Source organism: Mirounga angustirostris, unplaced genomic scaffold, assembly GCF_029215605.1.
Source record: "Mirounga angustirostris isolate CCGP_5_RB_7025 unplaced genomic scaffold, mMirAng1.0.hap1 SCAF_1, whole genome shotgun sequence".
Taxonomy (NCBI): Eukaryota; Metazoa; Chordata; class Mammalia; order Carnivora; family Phocidae; genus Mirounga; species Mirounga angustirostris.
Window position 1 is genome coordinate 194,981,455 of NW_026991709.1, and position 18,859 is coordinate 195,000,313.

At 42.1% G+C, this 18,859-nt stretch overlaps 1 protein-coding gene across 7 annotated transcripts in view; it reads left to right on the forward strand.

Annotated features, from left to right (window-relative positions):
• Positions 1 to 18,859, forward strand: part of SFMBT1 (Scm like with four mbt domains 1) — a 118,813-nt gene that overhangs the window by 7,212 nt on the left and 92,742 nt on the right. For 6 of the 7 annotated variants that reach the window (XM_064595213.1, XM_064595199.1, XM_064595205.1 and 3 more), the window contains exon 2: positions 4,241 to 4,313. The exons of the other annotated variant lie outside the window; for it this stretch is intronic. The gene's annotated coding sequence lies outside the window, so the exon portion shown is untranslated. The remainder of the gene's footprint in view (positions 1 to 4,240; positions 4,314 to 18,859) is intronic. 7 annotated transcript variants of the gene reach the window in all.

Consider the following 18,859-nt stretch of genomic DNA (forward strand, 5'->3'; position numbering starts at 1 on the left):
AGGTTTTGCCATATTTAACATCTCCTTTCTGTGTTAATGGAAAACTAGTAAGTATTTAAAGAGGCTCAATAACCTACATAATAATGATAGTACATAATTAATGCTTTATATTTTAAATTTATTGTATTACTTTCACTTTGCCTTTGTGTAGTACAGATATCCAGTCACAGACAGAGGGAAAGCGGGTCTGACAGAGCTAAGGATTACGAGTTGAGCAGTTAGTATTCTCAGAATGGCTAAAGAGGTGTATCTTTTTTCTTTCAATATTGTTTTAACCCTTATTTTTTAATGCCTGTATTCATGTAGTAAGCATGGGGTGAATCTCCTGAATACTGTTTGTTCCTGGGGGAGGGCAGTTAACTTTGGGGCACCTCTTGATCACCACCCCGTCACTACCTTCTTGACAACGCTACTTTTGACTATCCTTGAAAAAATGACAATGCTGTGAATCCTGATTTTATATTTTATTTTATTTTATTTTTTATTATTTTATTGTGCTTTAACTTACTGCGCAGTTCTTAAGAAAATCAGAGTGGTTAGTTGCTTCCTAGAGTTAGTAAGGTTTTTCTGAAAGTGTCCTTTTCTTTGGTAGATACTGTCTCTAGGACACTAGCGAGCACGTCTTTTACTCCATTCTCTATTGTGTATCACTGAGGCTCCTGAATTGTCAGTTAAATATTGTGAAGAGACCAGTTTATATACGAATCCGTTTGTTAATTTTTAAAATAAGCATTGGAGTTTGTAAGCAAACCGTTAGACAAGACTTTTTTTTTTTTAAAGTAAGCTCCCTGCCCAGTGTGGGGCTTGAACTCATGACCCTGAGATCAAGAGTCACATGCTCTACTAACTGAGCCAACCAGGTGCCCCCATTTTTATCTTTCTAAAAAAATTAGTAGGTAGGTGTTCTTTCCAGGAATATGGTTTCCTTTTGATTAGTTTTCATTTTTATTATTGAGCCAAATGGGCAGGGGTAGGTGGTCTAGTAACTAAAGCTAGAAATTTGAAAAACTTTGGGTGTTTTGTTGATGTTACTATGGTCATTTATGATATCTGAACCCTTCAAACTCTTAATGTAATTAATGTTTATTATTTTCATTTTGTTTCCCTTTTAAAAAATTTTTATTTTTATTTTTTTTAAAGATTTTATTTATTTATTCATGAGAGACACAGAGAGAGAGAGGCAGAGGGAGAAGCAGGCTCCCAAGGAGCAGAGAGCCCGATGCGGGACTCGATCCCAGGACCCTGGGATCATGACCTGAGCCGAAGGCAGACGCTTAACCATCTGAGCCACCCAGGCGCCCAAAGATTTTATTTATTTATTTGAGAGAGAGAGAATGAGAGAGCACATGAGAGGGGGGAGGGTCAGAGGGAGAAGAAGACTCCCTGCCGAGCAGGGAGCCTGATGCGGGACTCAATCCAGGGACTCCAGGATCATGACCTGAGCCGAAGGCAGTCGCTCAACCAACTGAGCCACCCAGGCGCCCAAAAAGAATTTTTTTTAAATAAGCTCCGTACCCAATGTGGGTCTTGAACTCTTGACCCAAAGATCAAGAGTCACACACTCTACTGACTGACCTAACCCCATTTTGTTTCCTTTTTAAAGCTGGTTTCCCAGTCCTCAATCATGAGTTATATTTGCATTTAAAATATGCATAGTTATTATTATTAATAATACAAGTAACATTTTATACAAATTGGAAAACAGACTTAGATCTTCTCCTAGATGTTATTGGGGCCCTGTTTTCCTTAAGGGCAGATAGAGGCTCCCAGGTGAACTGAGGGCAGCTTTAAATGACTGTTGCCAGATCCTGTTGCCAGTAGCCGGTGTGACAAGGGAATGGAGGGGCTGGGTAGGCTCTTCTGGCCTTCCCTGCTAGGGTGGGTGTCCCTTTTCTGCAGTGAGTGCTGGAGGAGAGGGTTGCATGACTCCTACTGCCAGATCCAGGGCCTTAAGGCACTACAGGGTTCTGAAGACATTGTCCCAGCCCTCTACCCTGACTTTGGCTTCCTGTTAACTTGTCTCAAAGGAGCTCTTTCCAGAACACCTCTGCTAGTGAAATCGTAGGTTCTGGTGTGGTGGTGTTCTGTAGCTTCCTCAAGGGGCTTCCATACTCCCCTGTCTCATCTTGGACCTCACTGTGATCTCCTTTTTCTCTCAGAGTTCCAGCCCCTTCAGACCTGGACCCATTGTCCAATCTTTTACTTGTTTCCTAGCCAGTACCCTTACTCTTGCCCTGTTGCCCTTCTGGAGCCTCTGCTTTGTAGAACACCACCCCCGAGCAGTCTAGCCTGTGCTTTGTCTGTTCTCGGACACAGGCTATCCTGAATTCAGGGTCTCCTCCTGAAGTGGCCCTGTGCATGGATGGCCCCACGGGGTCCTGTCTTGAGGAAGACCCTTTTCTTTTTGCCTTCTGTGACCTTTTCAGACCCTCCCTTGTTTCTCTGTTTACATCTCTCTTGGATTCATCCACATTTAGCTTCACCTAGCCCTTGTGCCCTCCTAAACCTTTCTGCTAAGCTTTATATCCACATGTCCTTTGCTGTCTGGACCTCCAGTTTGGTTGCCTCATTGGCCCCTCAAAAGCTGCAGGTCCCAGACAAACCCCAATCCCTCATTCTACCCCAAAGCTGCTGCTCCTCCAGTAGGCCTATCTGCCGAGGTCTCTTTCTTTACACTCCTCTTCAGTGATGGTGTTTGTTTCGTCCCCCGGCAGTTCTCTTGTGGAACTCAGAGTCTTCTTGAATTCCAGCCTCTGACTTAAGAATATTTGTGCAGTTCTGACTCCTTGGCTTTGAAACATTTTTAAATCCAAGGAACCCTTTGTTCGAATGAAATCTTTCTAAGAAGCCCAATATGCAACATAAATAAAACTAGAGGTCGTGGGTTGGGGGTAGGGGGCGGGCGGTTCCTGTCCTGCCCTTAGCCAGGCTCCCTGTGCTGCCTTCCTCCTCCTCCTTGAGGCAGATTTGGCATCTGGCCCCTGGACTCTGTACATGCAGCTCCTGGAGTTACTGCCAGTCCTGTCCTGAGGGCACTCTGTGTATTTGAAAATCACTTTTATCTGTTTTGCACCCACCTCTTTCCCATTGGTTTTCCTTTGGAAATTTTTAATTGTGACTGATAAACATAAAATTAGTGCCAGTGATGAATCTTGCCAAGGAAAAGGAAAGCCACTTTGGAAAGTGAAACTGGGTTTGAAAAAGAGCCAGCTCCATTAAATGCTGAAACCTTCAGAAGTGCCCAAGGGCTCTTTTCAAAATTTACATCTCTTCTGACTGTACCTTTCTGTCTTTAAAGCTGCATTTCTAGAGCATGAACATTCAAGATAAACTTAGTTTAATTTTATGTTTTTGTTTTGTCCCTTTACCAGGATAGCAGGTTTATTCAACCCATAATATGACTAAAACATTAAATATTTGCAGTGAAAAATATAAACCTTGTTCTATTGACTCCAAATGCCCCCCTCCCCCCCATCTTCCCTGCTCTCCAGTGCATCCCACACACTGTGTGGCCAGATAGAGCAGATTGTAGGATGTAAAACTTCCACTGCCAGTAGGGTGAAGTCCAGACTCCTCAGGAAAGCACGCAGAATCCTCCAAGAGCTCCCCTCCAGTGACCCGTCCCACTCACCTCCCTCTCTCTTACCTGGACCCTGCTCTTCTGCACATCCTTTTCCCTGGAGGTGCCTTTGTCTCAAGTGTCCTTCCACTAACACAGCACTTCCAAAATGTCAGTCTTGCATGTACCACTTTCACACTTTTTTGCCATATTTGATTACCATAATCATTCTTGTAATATTTAACAAATTGACTTAAAAATTGAACTGTTTATTTTTAAAGATTTTATTTATTTATTTGAGAGAAAGTGCACACAGAGGGGAGGGGCAAAGGGAGAGGGAAAAGCAGACTCCTTGGTGAGCAGGGAGCCTGACCACGACCATGAGGGCTCCATCCCCGGACTCCAGAGATCATAGCTGAAGACAGACGCTTAACCAACCGAGCCACCCAGGTGCCCCTAAAAATTGGACTTTTAACTTAAAAGCATTATTACATTTAGAAATGAAAAATAATGAAATACAAATAATATAAATCTAATCAGTTTATTAAAACACATTCCTTCAGTAAGGTTCTCAACAAAGCCCCTTCTTTGTACTTAAAATTTTTTTAAACTGTGTACCTGATGATAGATGATATTAAGGAGTTGATTTTTTTCTTTTTTCTTTCTTTCTTTTTTTTTTAGGTGTGCTAATGGTGTTGTGATTATATAGGAGAATGCCCGTATTCCTGGGGGACAGCAGCTGAAGAGTTTAGAGGTGAGATGTCATGATGTCTCCCAGCACTTCCAGAAAGCTCAGGAAGTATATGTATATGCCCGTGTGTATACACAGAGCTAATCAGGAAATTGTTAATCGTTTTTTTAAATTAAATTTAATTTTATTATGTTAGTCACCATACAATACATCAGTGGTTTTTGATGTAGTGATCCACGATTCATTGTTTTCGTATAACACCCAGTGCTCCATGCAGTACGTGCCCTCCTTAATACCCATCACTGGGCTAACCAATCCCCCCCTCCCCCCTCCCCTCTCCCCTCTAAAACCCTGTTTGTTTCTCAGAGTCCATAGTCTCTCATGGTTTGTCAATTGTTAATCATTTTTTAATCTATGTGGAGAGTATTTGGAATTTTTTCTACATCTCTGTTTGAAAACTTTGATGAAAGCCTGTTTTTTTGGGGGGGGGCATAAAAATGGCTGCAAGAAAGTTGGTATTTAAAAAAAGTCTTTAGCCGCAGCTCATGATGGGTAACACACACACAGAGCACAGACCCACTTGTTGGAGTGATGTGTAGACTATCACATTTTCAGTGTGGTGGGAACACCAGATAATTAAAGTTCTTTTTAAAAGATTATTAATTTAAAGTTGGGGTACAATTGATGTACAACGTTATATTGGTTTCAGGTGTGCAACATAATGATTCAGTATTTGTGTATATTGGGGGATGGCCATCGAAGTACGTCTAGTTAACATCCATCACCACAAACAGTTAAAGCTTTTTTTTTTCTTGTGATAAGAACTTTAAGATTTACTCTCTTAGCAAATATGCACTACAGTGTTATTAACTGTAGTTGCATGCTGTATGTTAATCTCTAGGACTTAATTTATTTTAGAACTGGAAGTTTGTGTTTTTGATGTTCTTAATAAAATTGTATTTAACCAATACCTGTGAAGTTGCAGTTGCAAGTTTTATATGTTAATTTTTTTCCCCCATTCCACCACAAAAATCCTATATAATATACTTTACAAGAAAGAGTCTTTGTAGCCCCTACATTTTTTTGTGACCCACCAGTGGCTTGGGTGTAGCACAGAGAGGAATGCACTGAGGAAGTCCCTGCTTGCCCTTTCCAGGACTCTGACTCTGGTCTTGTGTGAGGTCTTCCTTCCTGGCCTCTTGCAGGCCAGAGTAACTACCCTTTGCCCTGGGTCGCACTGGCATTCTGCATATTCCACTCTTATAAATGTTACAGCTGTAATGATTTGTTCAGTGTTTCTCATCTCTACGTGACTGTGAGCTCAAGGACAGAGACCCTGCGTACAGTACCTCGCGCACAGCCTGGCAGAGGGTGGGGAGTAGATCAGCTCTGACCGATGGAGGCACAGAAACAATGTTGCCGCACCGCGGTTTAGAACATTCTTTCTACTTGAAGATGTACTGTGTTCTAAACAAGAAGCTATTATGTTTAACCAGATTCCCTCTTGTCACTCCCAGGCTTAGAGCCTGCCAGTGACTTTCCATAGTCATTAGAATAAAATCCAAACTCCTTTTGTGGCCTATAATGCCCTTTGTGATTTGTCCCCTGTCCATATCTGCCACTTGTCCACCACTTTCCCACAATACAGCCTCATGTGTTCTCTGGCCCTCCAAGCACACCACGTTTGTTTTAGTTCACTCCTGTTCATCGTAGGGGGTTCAGCTCAGCGATGGAACTTTCCCTAAACATCCTTACCTCCACTCCAGGCACTGCTTTCTCATTACTGTTTGGTTTTCTTTATGGCACTTATTGCTATATGAAATTATCTTATTTTCAGTTCATTTTAAGATTTAAATTAAAAATATTTAATTTATTACATATGCTTTTTTTTTTTTTAAGATTTTATTTATTTATTTGAGAGAGAGAATGAGAGACAGAGAGCATGAGAGGGAGGACGGTCAGAGGGAGAAGCAGACTCCCCGCCGAGCAGGGAGCCCGATGCGGGACTCGATCCCGGGACTCCAGGATCATGACCTGAGCCGAAGGCAGTCGCTTAACCGACTGAGCCACCCGGGCACCCTATTACATATGCTTTGAAGCCACACCGTACAGAATATTAAAATCTACTCCAAGGATGTTTTTCCTTATTGTTCCTTGTGACAGAACTAGACGGTACCCTAATGCATTGTTCTTGTGTTTACTCTTGTGAACTTCATGAAGACAGGAACTGTTTTTTTTTTTTTTAATTAAATTTTTAATTTTAATTCCAGTATAGTTAACAGAGTTATTAGTTTCAGGTGTACAGTATAGTGATTCAGCACTTCCATACAACACCTGGTGCTCATCACAAGTGCCCTCCTTAATGCCCGTCACCTGCTTCACTCATCCCCCCACCCCCCTCCCCTCTGGTAACCATCAGTTTGTTCTCTGTAGTTAAGAGTCTATTTCTTGGTTTGCTTCTCTCTCTCTCTCTTTCTCTCTCTCTTTCCCTTTGGTTGTTTGTTTCTTAAATTGCACATATGAGTCAAATCATATAGTATTTGTCTTTCTATGACTGGCTTATTTAACTTAGCACAATATCCTCTGGCACCATCCATGTTGCAAATGACAAGATTTCCTTCTTTTTGCAGCTGAATAATATTCCACTGTGTATGTATGTGTATATGTGTACACACACCACATCTTCTTTATCCATTCATCTGTCAGTGGACACTTGAGCTGCTTTCATAATTTGGCTGTTGTAAATAATGCTGTAATAAACAGGGGTGCATGTATCTGTTTCTTTTCCTTCTTTTTTTTTTTTTTTTTAAAGATTTTATTTATTTATTTGACAGAGAGAGAGACAGCGAGAGCAGGAACACAAGCAGGGGGAGTGGGAGAGGGAGAAGCAGGCTTCCCGCCGAGCAGGGAGCCCGACGCGGGGCTCGATCCCAGGACCCTGGGATCATGACCTGAGCCGAAGGCAGACGCTTAACGACTGAGCCACCCAGGCGCCCCTTCCTTCTTTTGTTTATTTTATTTTATTTTATTATTATTTTTTAAAACTGGCTGGTTGATCTGGTGCCATTTCTTTTTTTTTTTAAGATTTTCTTTTTTTAAGATTTTATTTATTTATTTGAGAGAGAGAGAATGAGAAAGAGAGCACATGAGAGGGGGGAGGGTCTGAGGGAGAAGCAGACTCCCTGCTGAGCAGGGAGCCCGATGCGGGACTCGATCCCGGGACTCCAGGATCATGACCTGAGCCGAAGGCAGTCGCTTAACCAACTGAGCCACCCAGGCGCCCGTCTTTTTTTGTTTTTTTTTTAAAAGATTGTATCAGGGAGCCTGATGCGGGGCTGGATCCCCAGCTGGGATCATGACCTGAGCCGAAGGCAGACCTTAGGCAGACCTTTAACCGACTGAGCCAGCCAGGCGCCCTGCATGTTTCTATTTCAATTAATATTTTTGTATTTTTGGGGGGTAAATACCCACTAATGCAATTGCTGGATTGTAGGGTAGTTTAATTTTTAACATTTTGAGGAACTTCCATGCTGTCTTCCACAGTGGCTGCACCAGTTGGCATTCCCACCAGCAGTGCACGAGGAGGACCTGGGTCTGTCTTAATCAGGATGGCATGCCTGGTACTGAGAACAGTGCACGGCAAATACATTTATGTTAAGTGGAGGTGTGAATAAACAACCAACTTGTAAATGATCTAAAAAGTAATTTTTTTTTCTAAGCCTGGAGATTTTTGTACAGTGTTATAGTTCTGGATGTTCAGAAATTTTTTTTTGAGAAGTCAATATTTTGTCATATTTTGATGCTTGGAGTATCTATTTTAGTTAATGTTTTAGGTTAGCAAAATTTCTTCATTTTCATTAGCATATTATTATTATTTAACATATTATTTAACATATTATTTTTTCCAAGGTACCTGCACATTTATAGATCTTCAAGAAATATATTTGTTAGTAAAAATCCAGTTGACAGGCATTAGCTCCAGACATTTGCTTCACTTTTCATGGTGGTATTGCAGAGACCACTGTCAGCAGTCTGGTTCTGTGTGGGTGTGGGGTGAGGCAACAGCACTTGCCACTTCATTTGCCCAGGTGTGACTGATGAGAGCCTGTTACTCACAGGTACATGAGCCCCATGCCACGCTTCAGAGTCAGATCCAGTGGGTCCACTGTCCTCCCGCTCTTGTTCATTGAATCAGTGCTCTGGGGTCCCTGAGACCGGGGAGGGCATCTACAGAGGTGGAAGAAGGTTGGACACGCTTACTTGGGCTTTGCCTGCAACACCCCTCCCCAATCCTGTTTGGAAATGGAGAAGTTTTGGAAATTTTGAAGCTATGGGGGGAGCCCTCTAGTTTATAACTGAAGTAACTTTTGGCTGGGGTGAGTTTAGGAAATTTGTACTCTTCGGTAATCCTAAAGTTCTTTGTTAGTTTAGGGACAAGAAGATCTTAGGTGAAACTGTTTCCTCATAAAACATGATTAGAACACAATGTTAACATATGAAATGTAACTGAACTTTAGTTATGGATTTATTAATATATTTAAGTCATTTAAACTTTGGTTACAACAGAGGGAAGCATTTAGGAGATTTTTGCATCTTGGTTTGAGAAGCAAGTGCAGCTTTTTGTGGTTTTTTTTGGTTGTTGTTTTTAGCATTATGGCTAGAAATTGAAAGTTATTGTGGCTTTAAAGGAGGAAGGTGGAGTAGACCTCTCTATGTCCACCTTTGTTTAAATAAATTCAGATATTTGCCACAAAGAATTTAGAGATAGGTAAGAAAGGTAAGATTGCTGTTAATAGGCAACACTTTTTCTTCCATTGCTTTAATTTTGTCATAATCACAGACTTAAGTACTTCCTGATTTTTTTTTTAACAGGGATATGTGTACATAGTAAAATGTTTTCGAATTGTGAAAAAGAGTATACTCCTTTACTGAGTCCCTCAGTCCCTTCTGTAGGCCACTGTTATTGCTAGTTTCTTTTTTTTTTCCCCAGAAAAATTCTATTTGTATATAAACATGTATTTCCCCACCCACTTAAAAAAACAATTGGTAGTACTCTTTACATTAAAATACCTTAAATATATCCAAGTACACAAAGCTCGGCCTCATTCTTGTAATGATTGCCTAGGAGTCTATTATATGGATGCACTTTTTTTTTTTTCCTTTCTTTCTTTTTTTTTTTTTTGAAGTAGACTAGGGCTTGAATTCACAATCCTGAGATCAAGGGTCACATGCTCTACTTTAGTAGGTAGGTGCCAGGTGCCCCCAGGATGCACCTTAATCTATTCAGTCAGTTTCCTATTTGTATACATTTTGGGTTATTTCCAGTTTTTTAATGCTACAACAGTATCATGGAAATGATCATGATAACTGAATGTGCTTGGATTAAGACGAGCTTTCTAATACTTAAAGTTTTTTTCTGAGTTATTGTATTTGTAGAGACCATTCTCCAACCACTCCCTGTCCCCCAAATGCAGAGAAGAGAGGAAGTGGGTGCATGAGAGTCAGGGGGTCGGAGTTAGAGTCACTCAGAGGCCTTCTGCCTGCCCCTCCACTCTCTCCCCTTCCCCTGCAGGCAGCGTCCCTGAAGCGTCGCAGATGTCCCTGGGCTACCGAGGTATGGACCAGGCCTTTGAAGCCCAAGCCCTGAGTGCGAGCTACTTGTTACAGATGGGGATCATTTGTTTTATATTTTGGCTTGGACGAAATTGCAGCACCATGGATTGGCTAACAAATTATATCACTTTCTGGAAATTGTTTTGTGTTCTTTTGCTTGTTTGGCAGATATATAGCTAAATTAAAAAATAAATACCAGTTGATTTTTATTCAAGCTACTTGGTAAGGAATTTTAAACATGGTGCTGTGGTTCCAGTGCAGTGATTTCTGAGGAAACTGAGGTTGGAATTTTGATGCATTCTGTAGTTGAACCCCAAAGTGTTAAATATCTCAGTAGTCCAAGTTCGTAATTACTGCCCTTTATTGGAAGAACTTCAGAACCCTAAGAGCATATATTCATATCCCATCAGCATCTCCCCTGTGTACTACTGTCGCTTCTAAAATGCTTTCCTCAAAACGTGTGACAGGTCATGGTGGTCGTCTGTTCCCAGCCTGTGGCCCTTGCCGTGTGCCCAGAGGACACGCACACGGCGCCAGAGGCGGGCGGGTGTGCGCCGCGGTCTGTGAGCAGCAGTGCGCTTTCCTGCAGGGCCCCTTGGCCGCTGCGCATGCTGCTCGCTGTGCCTGAGCCGAGTGTATGTGCTCTGCTGGGGCCTTCTCTCTGCTGCTTATCTTGTGTTCCCGGGAGTAGTTCTGGCCCATGCAGGCAGGCAAAAGGATGTGACTTGTAGACTTGGGCTTGTGGCAAAGAAGGTGTCCCACAGTATCACACACCATGTCAGAAAGCGAGGTTTAAAGTTTGATAAGGTGCTTTCAGGAAGGGATGTGAGCAGAAGTATGGAAGTCAGCAGGCAGTTAGGCAGCATGTTGGGCCACCCAGAGTTGAAAGAACAGGTGAAGAAGCAGTGGCTTGTAGACGTGTTTTCACTTGAAGATTTTGGAGGGCAGGCGGATTGCCTGTGGATAATGCCGGGTACATTTATACAGGGACTCTACTCTCATGACCTCTCAGATTCTTCCACTCCTTCTTGTTAAGAATGGCGCTCCAGGGGCGCCTGGGTGGCTCAGTTGGTTAAGCGACTGCCTTCGGCTCAGGTCATGATCCTGGAGTCCCGGGATCGAGTCCCGCATCGGGCTCCCTGCTCGGCAGGGAGTCTGCTTCTCCCTCTGACCCTCCCCCCTCTCATGTGCTCTCTCTCTCTCTCTCTCAAATAAATAAATAAATAAAATCTTTAAAAAAAAAAAAAAGAATGGCGCTCCTGATTGGCTAGTGTGCACAGTAGGACTACTCAGAGGTACTGACTTGCGGCAGATGGTAGGCATTGGGTTTCTTTCTCTTGTGAAAGTGGCTGAACCATTCCCTGGGGCAGCAGTGTTACTGCTGCATTAGAAAGTTGTATTTTTTTTTTTCTCAATAATGAATTTGAGGTATCATGATCTGATACCACAGAAATTCATTTAGCAAACGCTAAATAGCCATGAAGTGAAGCATTGGTGCCAGGAGTTTAAGGAATAGAGAGTAGAGTGAGCTCCCTGCCCTGGAGAAGCTGATGGTACTGTGGTAAGACATGTCACAGGAGAGCTCCTGTGCAAGTGCTGTCAGAAAGGTACAAATTACCTACTGTGGAAGATACTTGGACGGGGGTGTGGGAAGGGGCTAATATCTTGTAGGGTATTGTTTTGGGAAATAATTTTTGTGGGAGTAAGGTTCAGGGGACTGAGTGATCGGTGAAAACTTGTATTGTTGGTATAAGACTTTCTTTTTTTAAAGATTTTATTTATTTATTTGATGGAGAGAGACACAGCGAGAGAGGGAACACAAGCAGGGGGAGTGGGAGAGGGAGAAGCAGGCTTCCCGCCGAGCAGGGAGCCTGATGCGGGACTCGATCCCAGGACCCTGGGATCATGACCTGAGTTGAAGGCAGTCACTTAACGACTGAGCCACCCAGGCGTCCTAGTATAAGACTTTCTAATAAGCTAAATTATTTTGTTTTTTAATAGAGAAAAGGCACAGTGTAAAATAAGAAAATAACCCTGAACTTCTCCTTTGCAAATCCCTTTCCAGTCTTTTATCTTTAGTGCTCCTTCCTCCTCAAGCTGTTTAAAGCTGGTGGGGTTCCCTCCAGCTCTTTCTCATTGAGAGTAGTAGAGGAAGCAAGAACTAGCTCTAATGATCTCTGGGCTGTTAACATCTGGAACCTAGGCCCATGGGGACCCACCTGGAACTGGAGGAGTACGTAGTCGTCAGGACACCGGGATGGAGGGAGAATGCTCAATCTCTGGCCATGAGCATGCAGCTCGGCAAGAATTATGTCCTCAGAGGGCCTCAGACTTTTTACTTTATATTATCTGTTGAGCTCCCATATTTGCTGCTTAATTGCTGAGGGAGCTTATTACGTTGTGTGCTTACATGTGAGTCATTTGCGATTTTGATTTATGGTTCTCTGTTTTTGTGAATCTTTCCTTTCCAATACAGATTAACCTTAAACTTTATTTTATTGTTAAGTTTTAAAGTAGGCTAGTTTTGGTAGAATGGTAGTAAAGGGACCAGAAACATAAGTTTATGTCAGCCTACTGGAGAATTTTGGTGGGGTAGGTTGTAGAAGAAATGAAGTGCCCTTTTATTAAAGCTTATTACTTTCTGGGGGGTGGGAGGATGGGTTAGCCTGGTGATGGGTATTGAGGAGGGCACGTTCTGCATGGAGCACTGGGTGTTAGGCACAAACAATGAATCATGGAACACTACATCTAAAACTAATGATGTAATGTATGGGGATTAACATAACAATAAAAAATTTAAAAAAGAAGCTTATTACTTTCCTATTCATACTTTTAAGCTGTTGTTTGAGAAGTAAATACTACCTTGGCAATTTGCCCCTTTTTTTTTTTTTAAAGTAGGCTTCATGCCCAATGTGGAGCCCAACGTGGGGCTTGAACTCATGACTCTGAGATCAAGACCTGAGCTGAAGTCAAGAGTGGGATGCTTAACCGACTGAGCTATCCCGGCACCCTAGCAATTTGCTATTTTATGTGGTGATATTTATAAAGTTAATGGTCAAAAAGTTAATTTCTCTTTAAGTAATTTTAAACTTTATGCTTTCTTAGAAGTGATGAATTGCATTTTGGGGCAGAACTTTTTGCACATATATCACCTCTCCAGACATGCTTTTGGGGGCAAGCTTCCCCCCCCCACAACACAGCCCAACAACTGGCACAAGCAAAATCCATCTCTAAGTGCTGATAATAATTGCTGTAAAGCTCGTGTACCAAAGCTGATCGTTTTTCTTTTTCAGTTTTTACCTAGTCTCACTTTTGTTTATGGATGGTTCCTAACTCCTTTCCGGTCTCGCGTAGGCCCCGTTAGCTGGGAGGGAGATGAGTGGAGATTGTCAGGGCTGCATAGTGGTGGCAGCCGGGAGCAAAGCCTAGCATTACTTTGGGGCTGGACATCGGACATTAGGTTCTTTTGAGTTAATTTCAGAATTATCAAGAAAAACTTAGTTTGTTCAGGATACTCACAGAGATAAGGAAGTAAAAATATATTTCAGAAATATTTCCATCCACATTAAAATATGTTCTGGTGCTTAAAGAAGGACCAAGCTTCGTTTATATCTGGGCTTTATTTATTTATTTATTTTTAAAGATTTATTTATTTGTCAGAGAGAGAGAGACAGCACAAGCAGGGGTAGAGGCAGGCTGCCCGCTGAGCAGGGAGCCTGATGCGGGACTTGATCCTAGGACCCTGGGATCATGACCCAAGCCGAAGGCAGCCGCTTAACTGACTGAGCCACCCAGGCGTCCCTATATCTGGGCTTTATTACCTTCATCCCAAAATGAAGAGAAGGGGACTATCAGATTTCTTCTAGGTTTAAAATTCCTCATTGCTGTCTAGAAAACTTACGTATGATAATTTTCCTCTTAGAAATACAGTTAATAAAGTCATACTTTATCTCTGATCAGCAAAATAAAAACTGAATTTATAGGTACTATAAGTTCTATATTTCTATATTGATTCTTTAATATTTCTACGGAAATATTAATATTTTTATAACCCTGGTATATGTTGTACATTAGTTTTTCCCTATATTGACTATTATAGAATGTTAATTTGCAATTATTTAATATTCTTTGGCTAAAGCCATTATATTCTCACTGGGTAGGAGTCCTATGGAAATTTCTGTTGATGTGAATTCTGCAGGATTCAGGGACCAGCCCTTGACTTTGTAAGACCATGTAGGAGTTCACGGTCTAGTCAGGATTTGCTCAGCATCCTCACCTGTCACCACGTGGTCCTCGCTACCATCCAGTCCCATTTGGACTTGTAGCCTCCTAACGGGTCCCCTTCCTTCTGCCCTTGCCCCTCCAGTTTGCCCTTGCCATGTGGGATCCTGTTGACAGGTAAGTCATAGGACGTCACTCACTCCTCTGCTCAGAATCTACTGCTGAGCTAGCGTCTTTATTGTCTTTGTTGTATCTCTCAAGGCTCCTATGGCCTAGCCTCCCCACGTCACAGACTTCCTCCCCTTGTCTTTTCTGGCCACAGAGGACTCCTGCTTTTCTCCAGCATGTAAGGGGTCTCCTTCCATGTTGTTCCCTCTATCTGGAATGCTCTTCCTGCAGATATGTATATAGCTGGCTCCCTTACTTCCCTCAGCTCTTTTTCCAAAAATCACCTCTGTGACCCGCATATCTAAAATTTCAACCCTCTTCCAACATTTCATATCCCTGCCCCTGCTTAGTTTTTTTTTTTCTCCTTAGCATTATCTAACACTTGTATTTTATTTATCTGTTTGTGTATTATCTCTCTCTTCCACTAGAATGTTAGCTCTTTGAGAGGGATTTTTGTCCGTGTTTTTTTGTTTTGTTTTGTTTTTAAATTTTATTTATTTATTTGACAGAGACGAGAGGGAACACAAGCAGGGGGAGTGGGAGAGGGAGAAGCAGGCTTCTTGCTGAGCAGGGAGCCCGATGCGGGTGGGGTAGGGTGCCCCTACTATGATTTATTTTTTATGAGATTCACATCCTTTTTTCCTTCATGAGGATCCTGACCTGAGCCGAAGGCAGATGCTTAATGGCTGAGCCACCCAGGCACCCCTTGTCCGTGTTGTTTACTGCTCTATCTCTAGCACTTTTAACAGGGTCTGGCCGATGGTAGGTGCACAGTAAAAATTTGTTGAATGAGTGAATGAATGAATATTTCACAGCACAGAAATAGCATAGATTCATCTTGGTCTGTGAATAATATAAATTCTGAATTTGATGGACTATCAGTGTCTAGTCGGGGAAACCCTCCAGGTGCTTCAGTCAAAAAGGGGTCTAATTCGGGGCACATGGGTGGCTCAGTCGGTTAAGCATCCCAGCTCTTGATTTCAGCTCAGGTCTTGATCTCAGGGTAAAAAAAAAAAAAGAGGGGGTGTGATTCTAGGAATGAGATAGAAAAGGAAGGGCTGGAAGAGCATATGGGGAATGTGGTATTACTCAGAGCCCACACACCCCCATTTGCACCGATGCTGCTGGAGGTCACTCCTGCCAGGGTTGCTGCTCGAGCCTCATGGGAGCCCAGCTACCAGGGACTTGGGAATGTAGATTTCAGGCCCGATGATTCAGGTCAGACTAGAAGGGTAGGTGTGGGGCTAAGTACCGACATAAACTGTCCAGCACAGGGGATGTTCATTTAATTCATTTGGGGAGATAAACTTAGATGTAGAACAAACTAAATTGAGTCGTTTGTGCTGTGATGCCAAATTAATAGCACAGGGTGAGATCTGCGATCATGAGTGAAACATTAGCAAGCTAAGAATTAAATCCCAACTCAGCCTAGTCACATCCATGTGTTGAACCACAAAACTGAACTCAGCCTCTAGAAATGGAACACGACAGGAAACGTATCTTCATTGTGGCCATGATCTCTTAGTATGATTAAGTGCTCATTTCCGAGAGTTCAGTAAATCTGTGTTTAGGCCCAGTTGTGTCCCAGATTAGATCTCTGTCACCTAAAGGATCATACTGGCTTCTCCTAATCTGATTACAGAGTCGTTACTCAGAGTCCTGCTGTCATTTACAGGCCTATGATGTGACAGGCTTGTATTTATGGTACCTCTGACCAAGTGCTCCTTTCTCTGCTGCTGAGATCATCCCTGGCTCCCCACTCCCCCAAGATGAATTGCCAGTATCTTGTCGCTCCTCTTCTCCCTTCCTTTCTCTTCTGACTTTATGAACAAGGGCAGCAAAGTCTAAATATACTTGATTGCTAACCATATTCATGTTCAGTACTCATCATTATTTATGACATCGATCTATCAATAATAAGCTTATTTTTATTAGGGATGACAGCCTTTTTAATCTCTCATGATGCAGAGGGAGAAAATAGTGGAAATGGTTGAAATTGGTGGGACTCCTATTCCCTTTGCCCTTTTTCTCACTTCCCTAGGTCCCAATTAAGACTGGCCCAGGGATCTGGGTTGAGGGTATGTTTCTTGGATGTGAAGTGTGTCCTTGATAGGGCAAGAAACTACCTCCTCCACCCCCCTCCCAACAAAATGAAATCCTGTGCAGCAATTATATTTATAGATTTAGAATTCTGCCACCTGAGCAGGGAGCCCACCGCAGGGCTCGATCCCAGGATCCTGGGATCATGACCTGAGCTGAAGGCAGACAGACGCTTAACTGATTGAGCCACCCAGGTGCCCCTACTATGATTTATTTTTTATGAGATTCACATCCTTTTTTCCTTAAAAACTGAAATTCTAAGGGCTGTTAATGTTAAAAAGTCTCTTCAGAGAGTAATTTACCATGTTTTTGATGAATTAAAGAATTTATCTTCAAGTACCAGCTTATTTCATTCATCAGGTTATTTTGGATTTCTGTAATGCTGATTATTTTTATTTAAGTATGATCCTATGCTACTTGTAAACATAAGTTAATGGATCTTTCATGTGCTGGTTTGTATCCATCTCATTATGTTCATGGATTTCCTTGTAAGGATGTAATCGATCCCTTAAAGTTGTACCTAGCAGCAGTCCCTTAATTTTCTAATATGATTTAAAAATTATTTTCTTCATCTAAACAAACTGAAAATAAACTTCTATCATTTTTATTTTCCCATATGCCAGAGTAATTTCTATAGCAAAAAAATTAACTGCCAGAGCAGCTTAGATTCTTGTTTTTTTTTGGTGCCACTGAATAAATGAGGCTTAATATTTGCGTTTTTACTACTGGCAGCTGTAACATTTTATTTAATGCTATAGAGAAGGAATCCTTGAGAGGAGGAACTGTACTAGGGAGGGAAGGGGGATGGCCCCTGGTGTATTGCCTTTTTAGTCTTCTGAAAGTCCCTGTCTGAATTAGAAACACCACATTAGAGAGAAATATTACCTCATCAAAATTCTATGAGAAAAACGTTCTGTTTGAATTTAAGCAAAAACCATTTGTTTTTCTCTTCTGCATGCTTCCACTACCTCCCCCTTTTAAAAAAAATTTTTTATTGTGGGCGCCTGGGTGGCTCAGTCGGTTAAGCGACTGAGTCCCGGGATCGAGTCCCACATCGGGCTCCCTGCTCAGCGGGGAGTCTGCTTCTCCCTCTGACCCTCCTCCCTCTCGTGCTCTCTGTCTCTCATTCTCTCTCACAAATAAATAAAAATAAGATCTTAAAAAATTTTTTTATTGTTATGTTAATCACCATACATGACATCATTAGTTTTTGATGTAGTGTTCCATGATTCACTGTTTGTGCATAACACCCAGTGCTCCATGCAGAATGTGCCCTCCTCAATACCCACCACCAGGCTAACCCATCCTCCCACCCCCCTCCCCTCTAGAACCCTCAGTTTGTTTTTCAGAGTCCATCGTCTCTCATGGTTCGTCTCCCCCTCCGATTTCCCCCCCTTCATTCTTCCCCTCCTGCTATCTTCTTTTTTTCTTAACATATATTGCATTATTTGTTTCAGGGGTACAGATCTGTGATTCAACAGTCTTGCACAATTCGCAGCTCTCACCATAGCACATACCCTCCCCAGTGTCTATCACCCAGCCACCCCATCCCTCCCACCACACCCCCCACTCCAGAAACCCTCAGTTTGTTTCCTGAGATTAAGAATTCCTCATATCAGTGAGGTCATATGATACATGTCTTTCTCTGATTGACTTATTTCGCTCAGCATAACACCCTCCAGTTCCATCCACATCGTTGCAAATGGCAAGATCTCATTCCTTTTGATGGCTGCATAATGTTCCATTGTATATATATACCACATCTTCTTTATCCATTTATCTGTCAATGGACATCTTGGCTCTTTCCACAGTTTGGCTATTGTGGACATTGCTGCTATAAACATTGGGGTGCATGTACCCCTTCAGATCCCTACATTTGTATCTTTGGGTTAAGTACCCAGTAGTGCAATTGCTGGATCGTATGGTAGCTCTATTTTCAACTTTTTGAGGAACCTCAATACTGTTTTCCAGAGTGGTTGCACCAGCTTGCATTCCCACCAACAGCGTAGGACTACCTCCCCCTTTTAAATGATTTTATTCCTACCCTGAAGTTGCTCTGTTTTTGAGCTGTGGTTATTGGAGGCTCTCCTAGGAAGGTGCTGGGCTGATGGTGCTGGGGCTGGGAGGGCGGTCCTGTTTTCCTGTGCCCTCAGATGCTTCCAAGGAGCTGATGTCTTAGGAAAACACCTTTAGAAACTGTTACACACTCATTTAAATTAAATCTCCAAGTGGGGTGCACATGAGCCAGGAAAATGTCTGTGATTCAGAGACCCTTACTCTTAACTTCTTAGAGGCATGTGCTTTTATTTATTTACTTCTTATTATGGAACATTTCAAACATACACAAATGAAGAGAGAGTAATGTAATATATCTCTGTATACAGATCATGCCACATTAATGTTTTGTTATTTTAGAGGTATTTTGTAATGAATTTAAGCATGAAACACTTGGATTTTGTCTTTTCTTCTTCTTGGCATTATGTTTTAAGCATATTTTTCTCAATTGA